This window comes from Lissotriton helveticus, chromosome 10 (assembly GCF_964261635.1).
Source record: "Lissotriton helveticus chromosome 10, aLisHel1.1, whole genome shotgun sequence".
Lineage (NCBI taxonomy): Eukaryota > Metazoa > Chordata > Amphibia > Caudata > Salamandridae > Lissotriton > Lissotriton helveticus.
This window is the reverse complement of record NC_136071.1, coordinates 20,957,763-20,980,024: the sequence shown is the minus strand read 5'-3', so window position 1 is coordinate 20,980,024 and position 22,262 is coordinate 20,957,763. Positions and strand designations below refer to the sequence as shown.

Genomic DNA, 22,262 nt, shown 5'->3' with positions numbered 1-22,262 from the left:
AAGGGACTACTTTGCTGGCACGGTTCTTTTACCTTTTAAATGTATATGGTGGCCGTCTGCATAGCCTATGTCCTTCTGCTGCAACTGCCCTTTCCAACGCTGTATTGGGTGTCGTGATTGGTGCTGTGGTTCCTGAGATTACCCGCCTCAAAGGTTTGGGCTCTCTCTTTATTATATTAGTATAGATAGCATCCATAGATAGCCTTGTAAAGTGAGCATGAGCTGGGTGATAACATGCTTTTTGGCGTTAATTATAAAGAAGGCTCCATGTTTTCTGTTTTTATGGATTTTTACAGATAAATACAGACAGAAAGCAAAGTGTTTTCTGTCGGCATTTATTTTTAAAAGTGGATAAATATAGAAAATTGTGCTGCTTTTAAGTGACTCTCCGTGCTGTCTTTTGTGAATTATAGCCCAACAGCTGAGCAGATGGACAGTATGGTAGTTTAAAAAAACAGGAAGACATTTCTTTAAATAACTGCATGTGTCAATATAAATGTGTGATATAATACTAGTACTAACCAGTGGATGTATTGTTATGTGATATTTGGCAGCTTAAGTAGCTAAAACACGACAGACATAAAAGTACGAGTGTGTGCCTATCAGTTAAATAAATATGGAAATGAACAGTTTTACAACTTCATTTATACGCAAAACACAAAATAAATACGGATAAATACAGATAAAATAAATAGCCTAAAAATAAATATGAATAAATACAGACAGAAATGTTAACAAATTAAATACCATAAAACCCGGAGCCCTAATTATAAATCTTGCATTAGGGGCGGCTCTTAGAGGAGCGAGAGTGTTTTTGGGGAGACAAGTAAGGGAGACCAACACACAATCGAGGCAGGAAATTAAAACTATGAGAGCTTCTACTAAGAATGCCAGGCCTCTATGGGGAGTATCAGCTAGATTCATCAAAGTCCCGTTTTGTGAGTCTGTAATAGCGATTCATAAGGAATCGCTATTATTGCAAAACGGGATTCATGTAGGAATTGCAAAAAATATTGCGATTCCTACATCTTCCTTATTTGCGATTAGCAAATTGCTAATCGCAAATAAGGAATACCTCCCTATTCATTCCTATGGGCCTAAAGCCCCATAGGAATGAATGGGGAGTTATTCCTTATTTGAGATTAGCAATTTGCTAATCGCAAATAAGGATGCGATTTCAAGGGTGCAGGGGTGTCCAAAGGACACCCTGTAGCACCCCTGAAATGAAAATTGAAACAGGTGTTGCGCACACACATTTCCAAAGGACATGTGTGTGCGCAACATGCAACTTAGAAAAATGCACTAAAGTGCATTTTTCTAAGTTTTCACTATTTACCACGAAGTTTCAATTCGTGTTAAATAGCGGCCAAAAATTGCAAATTCGCAAATTAAAAATGGTTAATGAATTGCATTTAAGGAATCTCAAATAGAGATTCCTTAAATGCAATTCCTCGCAAAAATGCGAATTCTATAATAGCGATTTTTGCATTTGGGATGATGAATCCCAAATGCAAAAATAGCGCTCGCAAAGGGCCAGATTCTGAGAATCTGGCCCTTTGCGAGCCGATTTCACGTTGATGAATCTAGCTGTAAATATTCCATGTTTTTGTGATTTGGAGTTGAAATAGAACATTTTAAGAGATTGTTATCATGTGTTTGCTGAGAGGAAGGGACCTGGGGGGTTTAGCGCTGGTGATAAGTTTCGAATTGATACCAGCAATCTCCATGCTTTCAAGCCACATTTGTCAGTTATTAAGGTTTCATTTGTAGCTGATTTAAAAAACAAAAAAAGCACCTTCAAATAATTGATTTTAAAGTATTTATGCAGAGGCAGCTTGTTCCTAATGTAGAAATCCAATTTAAAATTGGGTGTCATCGGGAGCTCGAACAAGCACTGGCAAAGCCAATAGGACTGCATGCTCACACAACGCCGGTGGCTATCATTAAATACATTTGATTGTGCTTTAAGGAAGGATACATACTATGAGGAAGCAGAGACTTGAGTAGGCTAGAAACTATCCACACATGAGCAATGGGCTGGCCAAGAGCCTACTCTATGAGCTGTAGGGTTTACAACAGGTCTTTCTCTCCAGACAAGATCTAGAAATGCTAGGTTGGTCAATATCTTGGTGCTGTTTTTTATTGTGAAACAACACACTTCCCAGTCATCTTTATGATAAAGGACAAGCCATAGATGGGGTATTAATCATCAAACATTGAGGGCTGAGGGTGCTGGTATTTTGGTAGTGCTTTGACGCGTGCCGCCTTGAGGCATTGTGGTACCACACTACTTTGGACAGACAGAGCCAGCCAGTCTGGGACAAAGTTTGGGCTGGTTCCTTAGCACCCGCAGCAGGGACAGCGTTAAATGTCAGAGACAGCGGAGAGAAAAAGGTGTTCTTTAGAAATTAGAGTTAATTAATTCAACTTTGAACCCCAATCAGACTGTTTTTGAGGTGCAGAGGTCTGTAGAGATAGGTCAGAAAGTTGTATCCTGCCCCTAGCACTTTAAAGTGAGGTGAAAAGTTTCTCTCGGGTTTTGAAAATGTTGTTGGAGAAAAGAAAGCCATTTCATTGTGTCTGTATTTGTCAGGTACAGGAGGAGAGACGTTTTTAATTTGTTATTTGAATGTTTCAGTTGTTTTTGGCTCTGTTTTGCAGAGATAATTTTGGAGTTAAGACGGGCTGAAGTTATAAAAGGAGTAGCAGATTTTCTTTTTATTTCAGATACTTTAGGGAGATAGGGCTTTTGGTAAGTGACCAGTCTTTGTAGCTTTTCAGACAGAGCATATTTTGAGGCTGAGACTTGTAGTAAAATATTTAGAAGTTTTAATTTAGTTTAAGTTATTTGCAGCCCTCCTCAATAGATGTGTAGGAACATCAAGGGAAACTTTAAGAGAGGAGTTTAAATGGTAATGGAGACAATTGGTGTCGTTGACGTCCAATGGTTGAATAAGAGCAGAGATGACTGACGTCTTGGACGTCCAATGGTTGAATAAGAGCAGAGATGACTGACGTCATTGACGTCCAGTGGTTGAATAAGAGCAGAGATGACTGACGTCGTTGATTTCCAGTGGTTGAATAAGTGCAGCATTGACTGACGTCATTGACGTCCAGTGGTTGAATAAGAGCAGAGAAGACTGATGTCGTTGATTTCCAGTGGTTGCATAAGTGCAGCATTGACTGACGTCGTTGACGTCCAGTGGTTGAATAAGAGCAGAGATGACTGACGTCATTGACGTCCAGTGGTTGAATAAGAGCAGAGATGACTGACGTCGTTGATTTCCAGTGGTTGAATAAGTGCAGCATTGACTGACGTCATTGACGTCCAGTGGTTGAATAAGAGCAGAGAAGACTGACGTCGTTGATTTCCAGTGGTTGCATAAGTGCAGCATTGACTGACATCGTTGACGTCCAGTGGTTGAATAAGAGCAGAGATGACTGACGTCGTTGATTTCCAGTGGTTGCATAAGTGCAGCATTGACTGACGTTGTTGACGTCCAGTGGTTGAATAAGAGCAGAGATGACTGACGTCGTTGATTTCCAGTGGTTGCTTAAGTGCAGCATTGACTGACATCGTTGACGTCCAGTGGTTGATTAAGAGCAGAGATGACTGACGTCGTTGATTTCCAGTGGTTGCTTAAGTGCAGCATTGACTGACGTCGTTGACGTCCAGTGGTTGAAAAAGAGCAGAGATGACTGACGTCGTTGATTTCCAGTGGTTGCTTAAGTGCAGCATTGACTGACGTTGTTGACGTCCAGTGGTTGAATAAGAGCAGAGATGACTGACGTCGTTGATTTCCAGTGGTTGCTTAAGTGCAGCATTGACTGACGTCGTTGACGTCCAGTGGTTGAAAAAGAGCAGAGATGACTGACGTCGTTGGCGTCCAGTGGTTGCATAAGTGCAGCATTGACTGACGTCGTTGACGTCCAGTGGTTGAATAAGAGCAGAGATGACTGACGTCGTTGATTTCCAGTGGTTGAATAAGTGCAGCATTGACTGACGTCATTGACGTCCAGTGGTTGAATAAGAGCAGAGAAGACTGACATCGTTGATTTCCAGTGGTTGCATAAGTGCAGCATTGACTGACGTCGTTGACGTCCAGTGGTTGAATAAGAGCAGAGATGACTGACGTCATTGACGTCCAGTGGTTGAATAAGAGCAGAGATGACTGACGTCGTTGATTTCCAGTGGTTGAATAAGTGCAGCATTGACTGACGTCATTGACGTCCAGTGGTTGAATAAGAGCAGAGAAGACTGACGTCGTTGATTTCCAGTGGTTGCATAAGTGCAGCATTGACTGACGTCGTTGACGTCCAGTGGTTGAATAAGAGCAGAGATGACTGACGTCGTGGACGTCCAATGGTTGCATAAGTGCAGCATTGACTGACATCGTTGACGTCCAGTGGTTGAATAGGAGCAGAGATGACTGACGTCGTTGATTTCCAGTGGTTGCATAAGTGCAGCATTGACTGACGTTGTTGACGTCCAGTGGTTGAATAAGAGCAGAGATGTCTGACGTCGTTGATTTCCAGTGGTTGCATAAGTGCAGCATTGACTGACGTCGTTGACGTCCAGTGGTTGAATAAGAGCAGAGATGTCTGACGTCGTTGATTTCCAGTGGTTGCATAAGTGCAGCATTGACTGACGTCGTTGACGTCCAGTGGTTGAAAAAGAGCAGAGATGACTGACGTTGTATATAGGGATAGGACGATTATGCAAAAACAGACAGTGGCAGCTTATTGTGAACGTCCATACATGAGGGGCACTCAGCTATATCTTATCTTGGTCCAGAATGTCCAGCACAGATGTTATCTGACCAGGCTAAGGATGAGCACTTTACATTACTTAACTGCTTTCCCAAGAACTGAGAAATGGCACAGAGCCCTGCCCCCCCCCCCCTTGCCCATGTGATGGTAAAACCTCACAGTCCACTCTGCACCTTTTTCTTTTTTGCCCTTTTTATATGGATATTCGAAAAACTGTATTGAAACCACTCTTTTTTTAAAATATACTTTTTAACTATAAGGATGCGTTTAATTTTATATGCAGCTTGGACACTATGAAAATTATTAGCTCTGTAATCTGCTTCATACAACAATCAATTAGAAAAAGAAAAAAATATGCACTTTTGGACGCTCTGCTGTATGAAAAAGATGATGAGTAATACTATTCCTTAAATCGCATTCTTTTGCACTGATCGCACTTGCACTTTATTGCATGAATTAGTGGCAGATTGTATTTTATGAATTTTTGGAAAATGGATTTGTTATCTTATTGTGTTATTTTCCCCATGAAGTCCAAATTTGCACATATTTTATCATAATTATTCTTCCGTCCTGAATAATAGTCAGAATGTATTTTTCTTTAGATACATGTGTGTTAGTATGCTTTTACGGTGTTTGCCTTGTTGTCACCGAATAAAGCTGTTTTGATTTGATTTGACTGACGTTGTGGACGTCCAGTGGTTGAATTATAGATGGGACTATCTAAATTCTTTGGTCTCCTTTGTGAATTTTCATGCCCAGGTGAACAGAGGTTTTAGAGACTTGGCTGACGTCAGTATTACCTGTGATTTGCATTTAAAAGCTTGTCAGTCATTTTTGACAATGGCAAACTGGAATGGCATGGTGAGCAAAAAAACGATGGATTTCGGCCCAGATCTCTGTACTGGGGTGAATGTATGACACTGTTCTGCATTCTGTCCATCAACTGTTCTTTTTGCATTTGTCACCCCGAGTGGGACGGGTATGCCCAGACGTGGGTCCCGTGCTCTCCATGCCACTGGAGTCAAGCTATCCTGTCTGATGAGGGCTGAAACCCCGAAACGGGTCCTAGATGCTTGTTTCCAGTCCAGGGAGGACCTGGCCTGGCAGTTCAGGCTGGACTGTTCCTATTGGACGCACGGTCAAGACTGATTTGCATATGGCTGGGTCCAAACTAGAATGGCATGGGGAGCGAAAAAACGATGGATTTCGGCCCAGATCTCTGTACTGGGGTGAATGTATGACATTGTTCTGCATTCTGTCTATCAACTGTTCTTTTTGCATTTGTCACCCCGAGTGGGACGGGTATGCCCAGACGTGGGTCCCGTGCTCTCCATGCCACTGGAGTCAAGCTATCCTGGCTGATGAGGGCTGAAACCCCAAAACTGGTCCTAGATGCTTGTTTCCAGTCCAGGGAGGACCTGGCCTGGCAGTTCAGGCTGGACTGTTCCTATTGGACACAGTGTCAAGACTGATTTGCATATGGCTGGGGCCAAACTAGAATGGCATGGGGAGCGAAAAAACAATGGATTTAGGCCCAGATCTCTGTACTGGGGTGAATGTATGACATTGTTCTGCATTCGGTCCATCAACTGTTGTTTTTGCATTCGTCACTCCAGCACAGCACTCATGGTTCAGTTGTTTTCATCGGTCTGTGGAATGGAGAATTTGTCAGAATATTAAGATAAATGTACATAACACTATCCCTTTTTACATAAAGGAAAATGTCCCCAGGGTACACGTTCTTAGGACTGCCTGTAGGCAAATGCGTGTATCTGAAAAATATAGGGGTGGGCGAAAAATTCTGCTCTGCTGGCAGGGTATGCAGAGATTTGCTCACTCAGCGCTCCACTTGGAGTTCCAGCAAAACCCCGCCCACATCCCAGTCACAGAGATTTTTCACACGTGTGGTTTGTCAACCTTAAGTTGGTGAGCGTAAGTGAGAATTTGTGTCCACTAGCCTGATTTTCGAGCCTTAGAACGCCTCCTGGCAAGATTTCTCAAAGCGGGTGGTCACGGCAGATCGCTACTCTTTGTGTTTAAGAAAGCTGCCACTCGAGTAGGAAATTGAGTAGAAAATCTACTTGAGTGTCAGAAAGAAGCAGTGCCCTCTGGTGCGCCGCGTAGTGGGGTTTGTGCTGATTTTACTGCGCGGAAGAAGCTCCCTGCACAAAAAGTCAGTGGAAGGAGCGCAACGTGCTAAAGTCCGAATGATCTCCTTGGAATCTTGTATCGTTTTGAGGTAACTCCACAGACTTCCATAGAGTAAAAGTGCGTAAGTTCATCCTTGTACTACGAGTAATGAGAGTGTCCTGGTTCAGGCCAGAAAGTACACATACATCAATGCGGGAAAGTTCTACGGTGATACCCACTATAGCCCTGGCCGGTAGAGAGACGGAATAGTGCTGTGAGAGTCCAGCACTCCATTAGTGGCAGAGGTAGAATGCCACTGGCCAATGTGCAAGCAAAACAAATAGAACTTCTTCACACTAGGCGAGTAGTAAAAGACTTCACTGGCCTGCAGTGGATCGATCGCATCCCTGCTTCCCGGTGCCACTGCACTTGCGGTACTAGTGGTAGCTATCCTACCATACTCATTCAGTTTTAGTCATCACATGTCTCTAAGAGCAAACAATCATGTAGGGAGAACCTATAATGGCCACAAAATACAACAGATTTTGACTTACCTTGTCCCAAGCAGACGAGCATTCACTTATAGCCTGTTGGGTAGTGCTCTATCACATGAGACAACCATCACACCCCTCACCATGCAGCTAAAGACAAGGAGTCTGGGTTTAGGAATAGATCCACGTGGCTGGAAGCACCTTTGAATCTGTCCCCAGCAGGTGCAGTGCAGAGGGTTGGAGGGCAGTGTGTGTTGTGTCAGTCTGAGAAAGAGTGAGTCTGGTTAACTAGGAACGAAGGAGATGCTATAGGCAGCCTCCAGAGACTGAGGTCAAGGGCTGAGACTCTCAAGGGCAGGAGACGACAAGAATCCACAGAGGGCGAGTGTTCGCCAAGATGGGCTTTAACGCATGTCACTGCGGATGCAAATTTCACTCTTCACATCTTGTAAAAGGGAACGGGCACTGTACATGTTTGATTTTGCTGACATTTTAAATATTTCTGTAGTTAACTCTACCATTTCTCTTTTCTTTTCTCCCTTCCTACAAACAATGCTGCAGAACCACAGAGTTCACCCCTGGATATGTCATCGTACTACGTTTAATATCTTCTACGCTTGGTGAGTGCCCAAAACAAAATCTTATGTATCTTACAAAATGTGTCTTTTTGAGAAGTTAAGTCCTAATTTGTTTACTTCATTGAGTGGCAGGCAGCCTGGTCCCAAATTTCTCTGTTTTCTTGTGGAATTGAATGAATTGAGTCCTAAATCCTCATCTTCATGAAAGGACTGAAAGATCAGTGTTAATCTCTTGCTCCATTGGTGGTTGGGAGGATCCAGTCTGAGTTATGTTTCTCCATTGGTGGACAGAGGAATTCAACTTTAATCTTTCACCCTCAGGGGTCAGTATGATCCATTCCTGACCTCCCTGATTTATGGTCTAAGAGGTCAATTCTAGTTCTCTCATCCATTGATGGACAATGCACTTTGATGATAAATCTCTCACTCCGCTCAACGACTGAGTGACTTGTCCTCAGTCTCCTTCTCGACTAGTTGGTTAGCGGCATCCACCCCTCAACATCTCACTCCATTGCAGTGAAATGGTGCAAAATCCTAAAACTTGCATCCAATTGAGGAATAGAAGGAATCAGGCCTAAATGTGTGTAGGTCTGGGCGGAATTTTAATTATGTCGGAGTAATCAGAGTCATTTTGGTAATTCCACCTTACTCTTTGACAGAATTACTCACAAATATGCGATTATGTCTTCTCTTGTGATTATGAGTAATTCGGGGGTGAAAATACTACTGCGAAAGCGTATTTAGCGAGTGTAAGTGGCTGCTCATGCTCACTATTCGTGTTCTACTGCATATAGCGCTATTTCTTAGCACAAATCACTTTTGGACGGGAGGTTGTGTTTTGCACTAAGCAAATAGGACTAATTGCCAGGACTACGTTGTATGGAAAAACCTACCGAAGAGCAGACTTAGCACTATTTCTTAGCACAAAATACATATTTGCGCCCATCTTGGACATGAGGCAACATTTTGCGCTAAGAAAATAGTGCTAAAGGCCTGGAGTAAGTTCAGGGAACATCCTACTCTAAGAGAACATTTAGCGAGCGTGAGCGGCTGCTTGAGCTTAGTATTCACGTTCTGTTGCGTTTAGTGCAATTTCTTAGTACAACATGCATTCTTGCGCCCATTTTGGACAGAAAGAGGCATTTTTACATCAGGAAACAGTGATAAATGCAGAATTACTCTTCTCACATAATTATATGTAATCTTGTGGAATTCTGAGGTAACTGTGTGTTTACACTACGTGAAATTACACGAGGTACACCCACTCCTAAATGTTTCCTTCTTTGTGAATAGTTTGATTCAATTTTAATATGTTATCAGATTCTTGGAGAGTGGGATTCAATTCTAAACCTCTTACGCAAATAGTGGAGATTGGGACTCTATCTTAAATCTCCTACTCCATTAGAGAAACTGTGGATCTGAACAAAAATCTCTCATCTCCATTACTGGACAGCGGCGCCCAACACAAAATCTATTATTCAAATTGTAGATATTGATACCCAATCTTAAACCCCTAATTTAGTTAATCTATATCTCTTCTCCATTGGTGGAAAGTGATATCCGATCATAGATATCTTATCCAATTGTTTCCTAAAGCGATTTGATCATAAGTCTATTTCTCCGCCAGAGGATAATGGGACCCAATCATACATGTCTTATATGTAGGTAGCGTGTACGATCAAGGCTAAATACCTCTTTCTCTTGACAGATTGTGGGAACTGATCCTAGTCCCTTACTCAGTTTGTAGGTAGTGGGACCCCATCCCTAACGGCATGTTCTACTAGCTAACAGAGGGATTCAGTCCAAGCCTGGTTATTGTTTAGGTGGATTGTGAGAATTTGCTACGAATCTATAACTTTATTGCTGAATAAGAGGATATGATTTTTAATCTTTTACTCCAGTGGTATAGAGGGCGATCATGTCTAAAATGTTGTATTACTCTAATTTAAAAATGGTTTAATTTAAGAAAAAGTAGATAATCTCACATTTAACAGTGGTGGCAGTTCCCAAAGCCACAGGGGTAGTGCAATTGATAACATATATGCCCTGAAAGCGGATGGCATCACAAAAAGGGTCCTTCTAGCATAACTTGATGCAATTGACAAGCAACCATAATTTTGTTCTTTTAATGTTGTATTTAATAAACTCTTGAGCCTGCAGCAGGTTAAAAAAGACTGATTGATAATAAACACAAACAGCTGAAAAAGGAAGTTAACAACAGGTAAAAGAATTCTTTGAAAGGACTAGCAGGTGCTAATCTGCATTTTTGAAAGGTTGCAATTAGTAGCCTTAACTATCCCTTACTTAAATCACAGAAGCTTAGTTTATGCATGGGTGAAATAGTTATTATGCAAGTGTAGTCTAGCATAAATTCTTATTATTGAACATAGTTTGTTTTTGTGTAATTTCGGTGTTGTTTTATTTTTGCATTTGCAAATAAAGTTCAGCCGTAGGAGTCTGGTTCATGCAGAAATATCGTCCTTGAACTTCTAAACTGGACGCGTGTTGCGGTAGCGGGTGCCACACAAGCAATGCTTCCTGCTTTACATTGCAAAACGCATTGAGCAAGCGTCGTCTCTGACTTCTACCCTTGAACTCTACCCCACACAGAGGTGTCAGAGTCGCAATGTTCATAAAAATTTCAAGCATGGGCTGAAAATTCATTCCGCTCGCGAAATTTGCGGATTTTTGGCAATTTCGCTTTCCGCGAATCGCTCGAAATTGCCAAACAATCCGCAATTCGCAAGTTCACACATTTTTTTTGCTTGTTCACACTTCAAAAATACAATCTCGGGCGCGCTACATTGACTTACCTTGATTCTGAGTTTGCCGAGATGTTTTGTTGTGGACAGAGCATCTGAGTTAAACAGAACACTCATACCCAGTCAAAAGATCAGGGCTTGATCCATCACCGTTTTTTAGCTCACTGCACCATCCCAGTTCAGAACCTGGCTACATGCAAATTAGTCTGTCCCTGGCCCAGTGCATCATGGGAACAGGGCAGACCAAACTACCAAACCAATTCTTTACTGGAAAGGAAACAAGCTTCCGGGGACCGGTTTCTGGCATTGCAGCCGTCTTCGGCCCAGCTTGCTTGAATCCTGATGGTGCAGTGAGCATGGGACTCATGTCTGAGCATACCCTGCCACTCCTATAGTGGCCAAAACGATTCAGAAAGGGGGTGGTGATGGACAGAGCATCTGAGTTAAACAGAACACTCATACCCAGTCAAAAGATCAGGGCTTGATCCATCACCGTTTTTTAGCTCACTGCACCATCCCAGTTCAGAACCTGGCTACATGCAAATTAGTCTGTCCCTGGCCCAGTGCATCATGGGAACAGGGCAGACCAAACTACCAAGCCAATTCTTTACTGGAAAGGAAACAAGCTTCCGGGGACCGGTTTCTGGCATTGCAGCCGTCTTCGGCCCGGCTTGCTTGAATCCTGATGGTGCAGTGAGCAAGGGACTCATGTCTGAGCATACCCTGCCTCTCCTACAGTGGCCAAAACGATTCAGAAAGGGGGTGGTGATGGACAGAGCATCTGAGTTAAACAGAACACTCATACCCAGTCAAAAGATCAGGTCTTGATCCATCACCGTTTTTTAGCTCACTGCACCATCCCAGTTCAGAACCTGGCTACATGCAAATTAGTCTGTCCCTGGCCCAGTGCATCATGGGAACAGGGCAGACCAAACTACCAAGCCAATTCTTTACTGGAAAGGAAACAAGCTTCCGGGGACCGGTTTCTGGCATTGCAGCTGTCTTCGGCCCGGTTTGCTTGAATCCTGATGGTGCAGTGAGCAAGGGACTCATGTCTGAGCATACCCTGCCACTCCTATAGTGGCCAAAACGATTCAGAAAGGGGGTGGTGATGGACAGAGCATCTGAGTTAAACAGAACACTCATACCCAGTCAAAAGATCAGGGCTTGATCCATCACCGTTTTTTAGCTCACTGCACCATCCCAGTTCAGAACCTGGCTACATGCAAATTAGTCTGTCCCTGGCCCAGTGCATCATGGGAACAGGGAAGACCAAACTACCAAGCCAATTCTTTACTGGAAAGGAAACAAGCTTCCGGGGACCGGTTTCTGCCATTGCAGCCGTCTTCGGCCCGGCTTGCTTAAAACCCAGCGAACACGCCAAAATAAAAAAATTCGCAAGTTCGCACAAATTGGCGGATTTAGCGGACCGCAAATTCGCTTTTGCGCAAATTCAAGGAACGCGCATTCGCAAATTTCGCCCATACTTAGAACATTTCTCATGAAACAAAAAAATTCAATTTCATGCAGACCTAGCTAAATTAAGCATCAAAGATCCAGAATCAAGGTATACCAAATGAAGAGATTATTAATAGCAAACTTAGGGCAAAAGAACACTATTGGGTGGAGATGGATGAAGAGGCCCAGAATAACTAAATCATATGTAGCCCAGAGAAGCATAGGTCAGTCCACAGTCTCAGTGGTCATCAAGCACTGAGCTTTCATCAGACCTGGTCCTCTATCCCTGGGACACTCCTGAGAAGATAAGATGGAGAGCTGACACCTGGTGAACCAGAAAGGTGCAAAGTCCAAATTAAATCTATAATTTCACCTGGAGAGACTGGACAAGAAGCAGCCAGAGGCGGCACAACCTCCCAGGACGAGCGAACATCTAGGAGGCAACTCACAGATGGATCTTTCAGAAGGGTTTTCTGGTGGCCGTGATCAGTTCTGTATTCTGTCTGAATTTATTAGGAAAGTATTGAAAAAGACAGTTACAAATATACTGAGAAGTGACAAGAACTTGGATTCTGAAGCGAGACAGAAAATCTCACAAAGTCTTTTAAAGGCCTTTTTTAAATTATTCGATCCTTTCAGAATCTTACTTTATTCGCCTTCTTTTGTGTGAATGTTCGGCCTTCGCTGCGGCACGACAAGCTTCTCACAGCATCTTCTTTCAGCGGTATCTATAAGAGGTTTCTTAGGGGTGCGCACTGAAGTAAAGGGACATGCTTTCTCCTTCCCCGCGTCATCGGTGGGATTAGGGAACCCAAGGAGTTCATAAATATAGATTGAATATAACAAGAGCTGATTTAAGATTGTTGTCAACACAGGTATTTAGGTAAGAGAGGAAAGAAAGCCAGAAAGTTCTGCTAGATCGAGGTCACTGAAAAGTTTGACTCTTGCTAAAGAACACAGAATGTCCTGTGTTTAGAAGGATCATAAAATTGATTGGACATTGAGATTTCTGGAGGAACCAAGACATTTAAGAAGAAGAAAATAAAATGAAGGTCATGGCAATGTCAAAGAGAAGTTATCAATATATAAAGATGGTGGAAATAAGATCAAACTATGAAAGATAACAGCATGGTACCATGAGAAGCTTCTTGTATCATAACCAAAAGAGTCTAGGGTTTGAGTAAATTCACCAGATCCCAGAGATGACATTGAATCGGTGTGTTCTTCACAAGAGCTCCACATGCTTTGTTTATGTTAGTTGCTTTAATTGATTCAGTATCGATGAAGAAGATGTTTGTTCTCTAACAAAGAAAAATGTACTGGAAGAAGAGGGGGGGTCATTAAATCGTTTCAAAGTCAGCACTGCTTAAAATGGAAACAATGCAGTTTACTTATGTTTGAGTCAGTCACAAGGTGAGTTTATCCCAGATAATGGAGAGATTGTCTTTCCAACTGGAATTTTCCTCTTTGACAGAACGGGTTGCGTTAGCAGCTTCCTTTTACTAGCATTCAAGTGTTGTTATCTAATGATGGCAGAATGTTGTACATTGAAATATAAAATTGAGGGAGGAAAGGAAGACGCGCAGCTGTGCTGAAAGGTGCGCGTCATCTATCGAGGCATTGTCGTGCTGAGTGAACAAAGTGGGCTACTTACCTGGAAATCACTCAGGGAATTAATTTGTCTCTGTTAATTTGTGGTCAATCTTCTCATGGAGATCTTTCTCTGTTAATTCTCCTGGAATTAGACTCACTTTTTTGTACGAGCACCAAACTGACTATTATTAGAATGATTACTAGGTAGCAGCAGTATAGAACATATCCTTCCAAAAAGAGGTCGATACGTTTTTTAATTAACCAATATATTGACTAGGGGCCCGATTCTCAGAACTAACTTAAGATAAAATCCTAAACTTACTACTATTTTGTTATTCACAGAAGGCACTTACTCATTTATGAGTAAGTGCCTTCTGTGAATACCAAAATGAGTAGGTGCCTTCTGTGAAAGCCAAAATCGGTAAATGGCAGTAAGTTTAGGATTTTGTCTTAAGTTAGTTCTGTGAATTGGGCCCTAGATACCGATATCACCTTATATCTTTAATGGGGCAAGGCATTTGATAAATGGAGGTTGTTTTAACAAGAACTACTTCCCAGTCCAACCTCCTTGTAATTTGGGGCAGCATGCATCTTGGTTATGACTTTTATCTGAAGGCATTCGCTCATTCTTAAAAGACAAGTGTGGGGTCTCTCTGTCCCAACAAGTAACCCCCACAGCAAGCAAACTCTGTGGAGGTAGACCTTTGCTTTCTTTTAATCTCCACAGACCATGGTGCTACCTGGGCGAACCTGTCACCTTATTAGCAGCAGTTTAGGACAAGAAAACAACAATCCGGAGAGGAAATATGACAGATAAACCTTTGCAAATTCACAACCACTGCTCAACGCCACTTGTGGCACTTTTGAAAAGTAACTTTGTATCTAGTTGACTTAGACTGAGTCCACTGTAGAAATTTGTGTACATTTTATTATGCTTGGTTTGCTGTTTATGGATGGGTTTTTTTTTGTACGGAAACTTATGGCATTTGAGGTGGGATGATGGGTTTTGATAATTTAAGTGTACGTAAAATGGTGGGATGAATTTTAAGTTTTGATTTTCCTGTTGCGTGAACTGTCTTGGATGCACTTGGTTCTAGATTATCGGTCTTGGAATTGGAACAATGGAAGTATTTTATTCCTACGTATGTCTTGTTTTGCATGTGCAAAGTTTCAGTTTGTTATTTTTATATGTGCCTTGAAGTTATATCCACTGATATTGTTGGTGTTTTATAAACTTATGTAACTAACATTAAAGACCCAATCAAAATACTATCTTACCTGGAAAACTTTCTCATCAGCGTGGTTGTCTATGTGCACAATGTATTTAGCAATTTTATATATGTTGTTATATTATTATTATTTTGTTTTATATAGCGCTAGCTAGACCCGAATGTATCTAAGTGCTTTATATGTTATGTGATAACCTTTACAAGAAGTACATGACGGGATTCATAAGAGTGATAGTTGAACAATACAGCATGAAGTGGTTATAACGTCACACAAGTATAAACAGAAGTTTACGACAGACACTTCCGCATTTCTTGTATGTACTAAAGAATAATGCAACAGGAAGCAGCGCGCACCGAACACCAGCGTATCACCCTGTCCGCGCTCCAACAATGACCATCTCATCAGTGTGCATCCATGCGACAATATATGCACTGCATCCAAGCACCGCGTAATTCCATCCAAAGACCATAAAAAAGATATATATATATATATATATGTATTATATATGTATTTGGCTTCACAACAATGCAGGATGTGACCATCCCAAAGAGAAGACTGAGGGGGAAAAGATATATATATATATATATATATATATATATATATATATATATATATATATATTAATGATGCACTACAGAGATATCATGCTTAGATATATCGCACTGTAACAAGCTGCCGGAGCTGCAGAGGCTTCTAAACCTGACCTTGCCGGGACAAGCTTCAACAGCCGTTCAGAGCCCGCTCAGAGGTCACTTTGCTTGTCTTGACCCCACATTATTTTGCTCATCAGGTTGTTCATTTCTGCGTCCACTGTATGTCTGTATTATAATTGGCTTGGTGCATAATGATATGCCTCTTTCTATAGCACGCTTATCACCCGTGAGGGTATCCAGGCGCTTTGCAGGTGGGCGGGCTGCAGTCTCCCTGGTGGGATTATTAAAAAAGCCCGGCCTCCAGCTTCTTACGGAACTCATGAAGCGTCGGGAGCCTCTGATACCATGTGGGGGGTCGTTCCATGCTTTGCTTTAGACACAAAGGGGCTCATTAGGATGGCGAGTCATAAAAAGGGATCGCCTGCCATAAGGGCGGGGGTCCTGTGTGTGCCATTAGGATGCACCCACCACAGTAGCCGGCGCATCCTGCATCCCTAACATTGTGGCGGGCGGTGCACTCAGCACCGCCCGCCACAATGCCAGGGAGGCATGTTGTGCATGGAACTGTAGGGGGGTACCAAAGATACCCTCCATCTGCACCCCCACCCCCCCTGGAGTCCCTGGGGGCCCGCAACAGTCCCCCCCAAGCAGACTCCGCATGCCTTTCCGTGGCATCTTGGCAAAGGGGTCTTTCTGTCCGCCACGGACCCCCCAGCCATTATAATATGGTGGGGGTCATTTCTGCACCAATGGCGGGCGGATCGCCCCCGTGGGCCAGCGGTGGCTACCACCTGCCCGGCTGGGGCGATCCACCCGCCATTCTAATGGGGCCCAAAGCGAGAGTTTGTGGGCTTCACAAACAACATACAATAGACATCAAGACCAAAATACAATGTCACCTGAAGGGTTCAAAAGTAGAAAATGTGTGAAAGAAACTATAAATATGATATTAAGCCATAAATCACCCTCTTCAAATAAAAGGAGGATATGAAATGGTCTAGGATGGGGAGAGAATCATTTGCCTCTCTGTTACACAACTACCAAAAACCTGAAGGGAAGTCACAGTTTCAAAGTACTGGGCCTGCTGCTCTGGCATGCCCACAGCTCAATACTCCGCAGAAAGGCTACGCAACAGGACCCCTGAACAGTGTTTCCCCGGGTTTGGATCAATCTCCTTCCCTCTTCCCTTCCCGCTATGTCGCCGGCACACTAATCGCGCGCTCTTGCAACGCTAATCACCTAAAGATGGCGGCTACTACCAGAGACGCGTTTTAATTGGTTCCTCCGCCCTCGCAGCCTCTAAAGTTGCAGAGCCCGTTGCCTTGATTAACGGTACGACTCATTGCCTTCTAATGAAGCCGCCATCTCTGGCAGCAGTGCATGCTGGGAGCGTGCTTGGGTCGACGTCCCCTGCTCTGCGTCTGCCTATAATGGAGCCAAGATATTTATTGCTGGCGGAAAGCTCTGGAAATGAAAATATTCTGCTCATTGCCTTTTCCAACCATGGACAATGGAGCAGTGCTTAATTTGTCTATAATATGTGCAGGGGCTGTAATTTATTTTAGGAGCCGCCACCAGAGCGACCGAATGCCAGGTTGCTGTTTAGCGCTGCCTGGAACTGATTCTACATCAGGCCTCTTTCTTCCACCACCCTACTTCTGTCACCCTACACTTAATCTCCTGAACGCCAAGGCTGTCCAATCCTGATTGGGCATCTCTTGCCCTTTTCTTCCACTGCCCAGATTTTGTGTCTCTTTTTCCTATGACCATCCAAGCTGCAAGAATTGATTACATCAGGCCTCTTTCTTTCACAACCCTACACTTCCTGTCTCTTCTCTCACTCTAGTAGATTCTTTTGAATCTCTTTGTTGTCCCAGTTTTCCCTTCCTCTTCCTCCTCCCTTCTCTGCCTCTCTAACCCTGGGCAGTGCTCTTCTTGTGTCTTGGATTGCAGCGCTAAGAGACGCAACGGAGGAGCTATAAGTGAGAGACAGACAGCATCAAGGGTATACCGGCGAGCTGATATCAATAAATCAATCAGGATTTATAAAGTATGGCAAATCACCTGTGAGGGTCTCAAGGCGCTAGAGAAGCTAGTATATGTCTTACTCTGAAGGAGTATTGATTGTGCCTCGATTCATTACAGTTACAAAAAGGGGGTGGTGATGGACAGAGTATCTGAGTTAAGCAGACCACTCCTACCCAGTCAACAGATCAGGGCTTGATCCAACACCGTTTTTTAGCTCATTGCACCATCCCAGTTCAGAACCTGGCTACATGCAAATTAGTCTGTCCCTGGCCCAGTGCATCATGGGAACAGGGCAGACCAAACTACCAAGCCAATTCTTACACTGAGAAGGAAACAAGCTTCCGGGGACCGGTTTCTGGCATTACAGCCGTCTTCGGCCCGGCTTGCTTGAATCCTGATGGTGCAATGAGCAAGGGACTCATGTCTGAGCATACCTTTCCACACTCATGGTGGCCAAAATAATTTCAAAAAGGGGGTGGTAATGGACAGAGTATCTGAGTTAATCAGACCACTCCTACCCAGTCAACAGATCAGGGATTCATTACAGGTTATCAATACATTGAGGTTTCACGTGAGAGAACCAGATGGGACGTTTCAAGACTATGGGGTAGATGTATCAAGATACCCTTTTGCGATTCTTAAATAGCGATTTTGAAGGGTGCAGGGGTGTCTCAAGGACACCCTGCTGCACCCCTGAAATTGACATGTGTGCGCATATGCCGCACATACATGCCCTAAGGGCATGTATGAGCGTCATATGGCACCTTTACAAATTGCAAAAAGTGCATTTGTAAAAGAATTCGCAAATTACCACCAACTACAAGTTGGTGGTAATTTGCGATATCTTAGCCTAAATTCGCAAAACTGAAATGCTTAATACATAGCATTTAAGAAATCGCAATTTGCGATTTCCTAAATGCTTACGCAATATTAAGGAATCGCAACATTTTTGATTCCTTAATATTGCGAGGCTTTTTGCATGATACATACCATTTCCCGTTTTTTTGTCGCAAACGCTGCTATTTTGCGATTCGCAGCGTTTGCGACAAAAAAAATGCTTGATACATCTGCCCCCTATTGACTAGCCGACGTGTGTATGGCTGCTGAAACTGCTGAAGTACTGAGGGGATGGTGGCTTTTCTCTGTAGACGAGGTGTCAGACACCATTCAGGAGGCCACAGGCAAGCAGGGGCTACAAGGTCTAAGAAGTGGGGGCTGGGGTTATTAGCCTCGGATGGTTTAATGTTTCGTACCAGTGCTCTGCAAATGAGACCAAGTACAACCCCTTCAGCACTTGACTCTCAGTGGTAGCGATGGTGAGCAGTCACAGATTAAGCTCAGAACTCAACAACCACCCAGAAATGCAATGACAGAGTGCCCAACCTAGTGCTTTACTCAGATAAGAAAAGTACTTTACTACACACACTTAAAATGGAATACAACGTAGCTAGGAGCAGCGGGTATAATGACAACACTGACGCTTGGTCTGCTGTGCCTTGCGAAACCAACCTCCCCTTCCTCGTCCCCTTCCTCTTCCCCCTGTTCCTGGGTGTCTTTCCTCCTGTGAATCCATGCAGCCCCATGTTACCTTAGATATTTTTGTGCAGCACAAATCATGGCTCAGGTGCATTCACCCCGCATCAGTATTGTCGCCTCTCCACAGTCTCACCGCAACAAAGGTCTCCACGCCCTTTCCGCAGCTGGCAGGAAACCAACAATAAGCAGCTCTGTATTCTCCCACTTCTGGGAGCAGGTGAGCCAGGTGCAGACTTGGCCCTTGATGGGCATTGAGAGCTCACACCTGGAGGCCTTTGGTGAATGCAGGTTCTAGATGCCAGTGGGGCCTCTGGCTGGCATTGGACCGGCTTCTGGGTTACTTGGCAAAGAGCATCAAAGGGGCTGCAGTGTCGCGGGGACAGCCATGGGGTGCTCGTTCGAAATGCAGCGGTGGTGACCGCCGTGGGCACAGTGCCTGATTCAAGGGCAATGCCCTTCACGTGCACGGTTCTTGGTTTTCGCTGATGGCATCCTCTATGGGTAAAGCTCTGGCTTTGGTGGCAACATCCGTCACAGCTCTTGGGGCCTCATTTATGAGGCCTTGCGTCAGTTTTGCGCTTCCGATGCGTCACTTTTTGTGACGCATCGCAGCGTAAAACATGCCTCCTGTTGCGCACTATTTACAAAGTGATGCATCTAAGCAGATGCGTCACTTTGTAAACCCCTGCGCTACATTATACCTGCGTCAGGTATAATGTATGCAGGGGGGGGCGTTTCCCTGCAAAAAGCCTCGTAGAAGTGACGCAGTGAAATCTATGAGATTTCACTGCGTCACTTTTAGGACGCTGTTGCGTCAAAATCTTGCGCCTGCCTCACAGCAGGCGCAAGACTGACGCAAGCCCTTTCACATGGGGCTTTCCCCATGTGAAAGGAAGCATTGCTGGAGTTGCGTCACTTTTGTGACACACTCCAGCAATGCGAGACTTTTGCGCTTACAGATACGTCAGAAATACTGACGTATCTGTAACTCCTTGCGCAATGATGCGTCATATTGTAAATATGACGCATCATTGGAGTCGCAAGGAGGGCGTAATGAAAAGTGACGCATCACTGTTTTCTCGCAGCGATGCGTCACTTTTCATAAATGAGGCCCTTGGTTTTTACCAGTGTTATCAGCTGCAAACGGTCTTCTTGCTCGGTGGCAAATGACGTCGATCTGCAAATCTTGTTGGAACCACACTGCTGGAGAGACTGCAGAGTCAAGACGGTCTGTGTTGTGCTGAAGGGGCCCCCTGGACCTTGGGGCCCCCCGGCACCGCGGGGGCTGCGGGGGCCTTTGTTACGTCCCTGACTGCACGCACACTTTGAGGGCTCGCAGATTTCTCACAGGTCTGGCTGTGTCTGGCAGTCCATGGACAGACACACCTCCTGCTGGGTTATCAGGCTCCTTGCCTGTTTCAGCAGGCAGGTTGGCTTCCAGGTGCTTCAGGTCAGGGGTACAGCTCTTCAGCAAGGCAGGACTCCAGGCGATATCCCCTGATCTTGGGGAAGACACCATCTCTTCATGCACGGCATTTATCTGAGTATTTTAAGGCGCACTTCTTGTCTTGGTCAAAGAGAACTTTGAACTGGAACAAGTGGGTCAGTGGGCTCCACTTCTATGCAGTTAAAGCAGACATAGGGTGTGGATTCTGTCAGAACTTGTTTCGGGTAGTTTTTTCTTCAAATGCCTTTTTCAGCCTTTTCTCCAGACAGAGCCTTTATGAAGAATGAGGCTTCTCAAAACAGGCCACAGAGGTGTGAGCTTTCTGCAGGAAAAGAGGCACAAGGCTGGCCTTGTCTAAAGGACCTTTACACTCCCAACAACAGGGACTACCGTCCAAGCATTCACTCCCCATCAACCAAAAGGCAGTGCAACAGTAAGATTAATCAAAGCAAACACAGACTCTCCTTGCCACTGGAATCAAGCTATCCTGGCTGATGAGGGGTGAAATTACAAAACCGGTTCTAGGATGCTTGTTTCCAGTCCATATAGGACCTGGCTTGGCATTTCGGGCTGGACTGTTCCCATTGGGCGCAGGGTCAAGGCTGATTTTCATATGGCCGTGTCTGAACTGGGATGGCATGGTGAGCAGAAGAACGATGGATTTAGGCCCAGATCTCTGTACTAGGGTGAATGTATGACATTGTTCTGCATTCTGTCCACCAGTTGTTCTTTTACAGTAAGACTAATCAGCAGCTCCTCTCAGCAAATGACCTCATTGAATTTCTAAAGGATCCGTGTCTCCTTCGTCCTCACTTCAATGTCTAGGGTCCTCCCTTCAGCTTCAGGATTGTCAGCAATACATATTTGTTGTCTACAAAAATAACCTCACCTCCCTCCTGTGCACAGGAACTAGCCGGGGTCTTCCAAAATGGAACCCACAGCTCTTCATCCGTGTGGCTCTATTATACTTGCAAATCATGGACCACGCAGGCCACAAACACGCACAACTTACACTTGGGATGTTAACACTCGGATCCAGGTGGGCACAAAGAAGCGGAGGTTTACATGAGTGGGTCAGCTGGCCGGCACTCCAATGAAATGGTTAAAAAGGTTGACTCACAGCTGTTAGTTCCCAAAACACTGTAGGCTGCCACCACCGCTCTACATGCTGAACTCACGACAGGGACAGTAGTCACTGTCGGCCACAGGAGGTCACACTGCTGCACCTTTCCAGGTCATAGGGCAAGTCCAGGCTCTCTATTAGGTCGAGATACAATCTTAGGCCTTTTCACTCTGATGCTGGGTCTAACAGCAAAAATGAGGACACCAGATACTCGCAGCTGGGCACTCAGGGCAGAGGAATACAACTGTGCATTTTGCAGGGGACCTTCCCATCTCCACATGAGGTGCTCCTTGAAGGGATGTGTCCTCAGACCTTTCCTGAATAGCAAGAGCCATGAAGCTGGAGTGATGGGTTCATGGGGCTGTTGTTCCATATCCTGGGGGCATAGATGGAGAAGGCAAGTTCCAGCTTCTTTTCATTTTTCATTTCTTCCTCTGGTGATGTCTTGGCTTCTTATGATCTG

At 44.2% G+C, this 22,262-nt stretch overlaps 1 protein-coding gene across 1 annotated transcript in view; it reads left to right on the top strand.

The window, feature by feature from the left end:
* Nucleotides 1–22,262, top strand: part of L1CAM (L1 cell adhesion molecule) — a 699,580-nt gene that overhangs the window by 136,546 nt on the left and 540,772 nt on the right. The window contains exon 2 of the mRNA XM_078664585.1: nt 7,953–8,011. The gene's annotated coding sequence lies outside the window, so the exon portion shown is untranslated. The remainder of the gene's footprint in view (nt 1–7,952; nt 8,012–22,262) is intronic.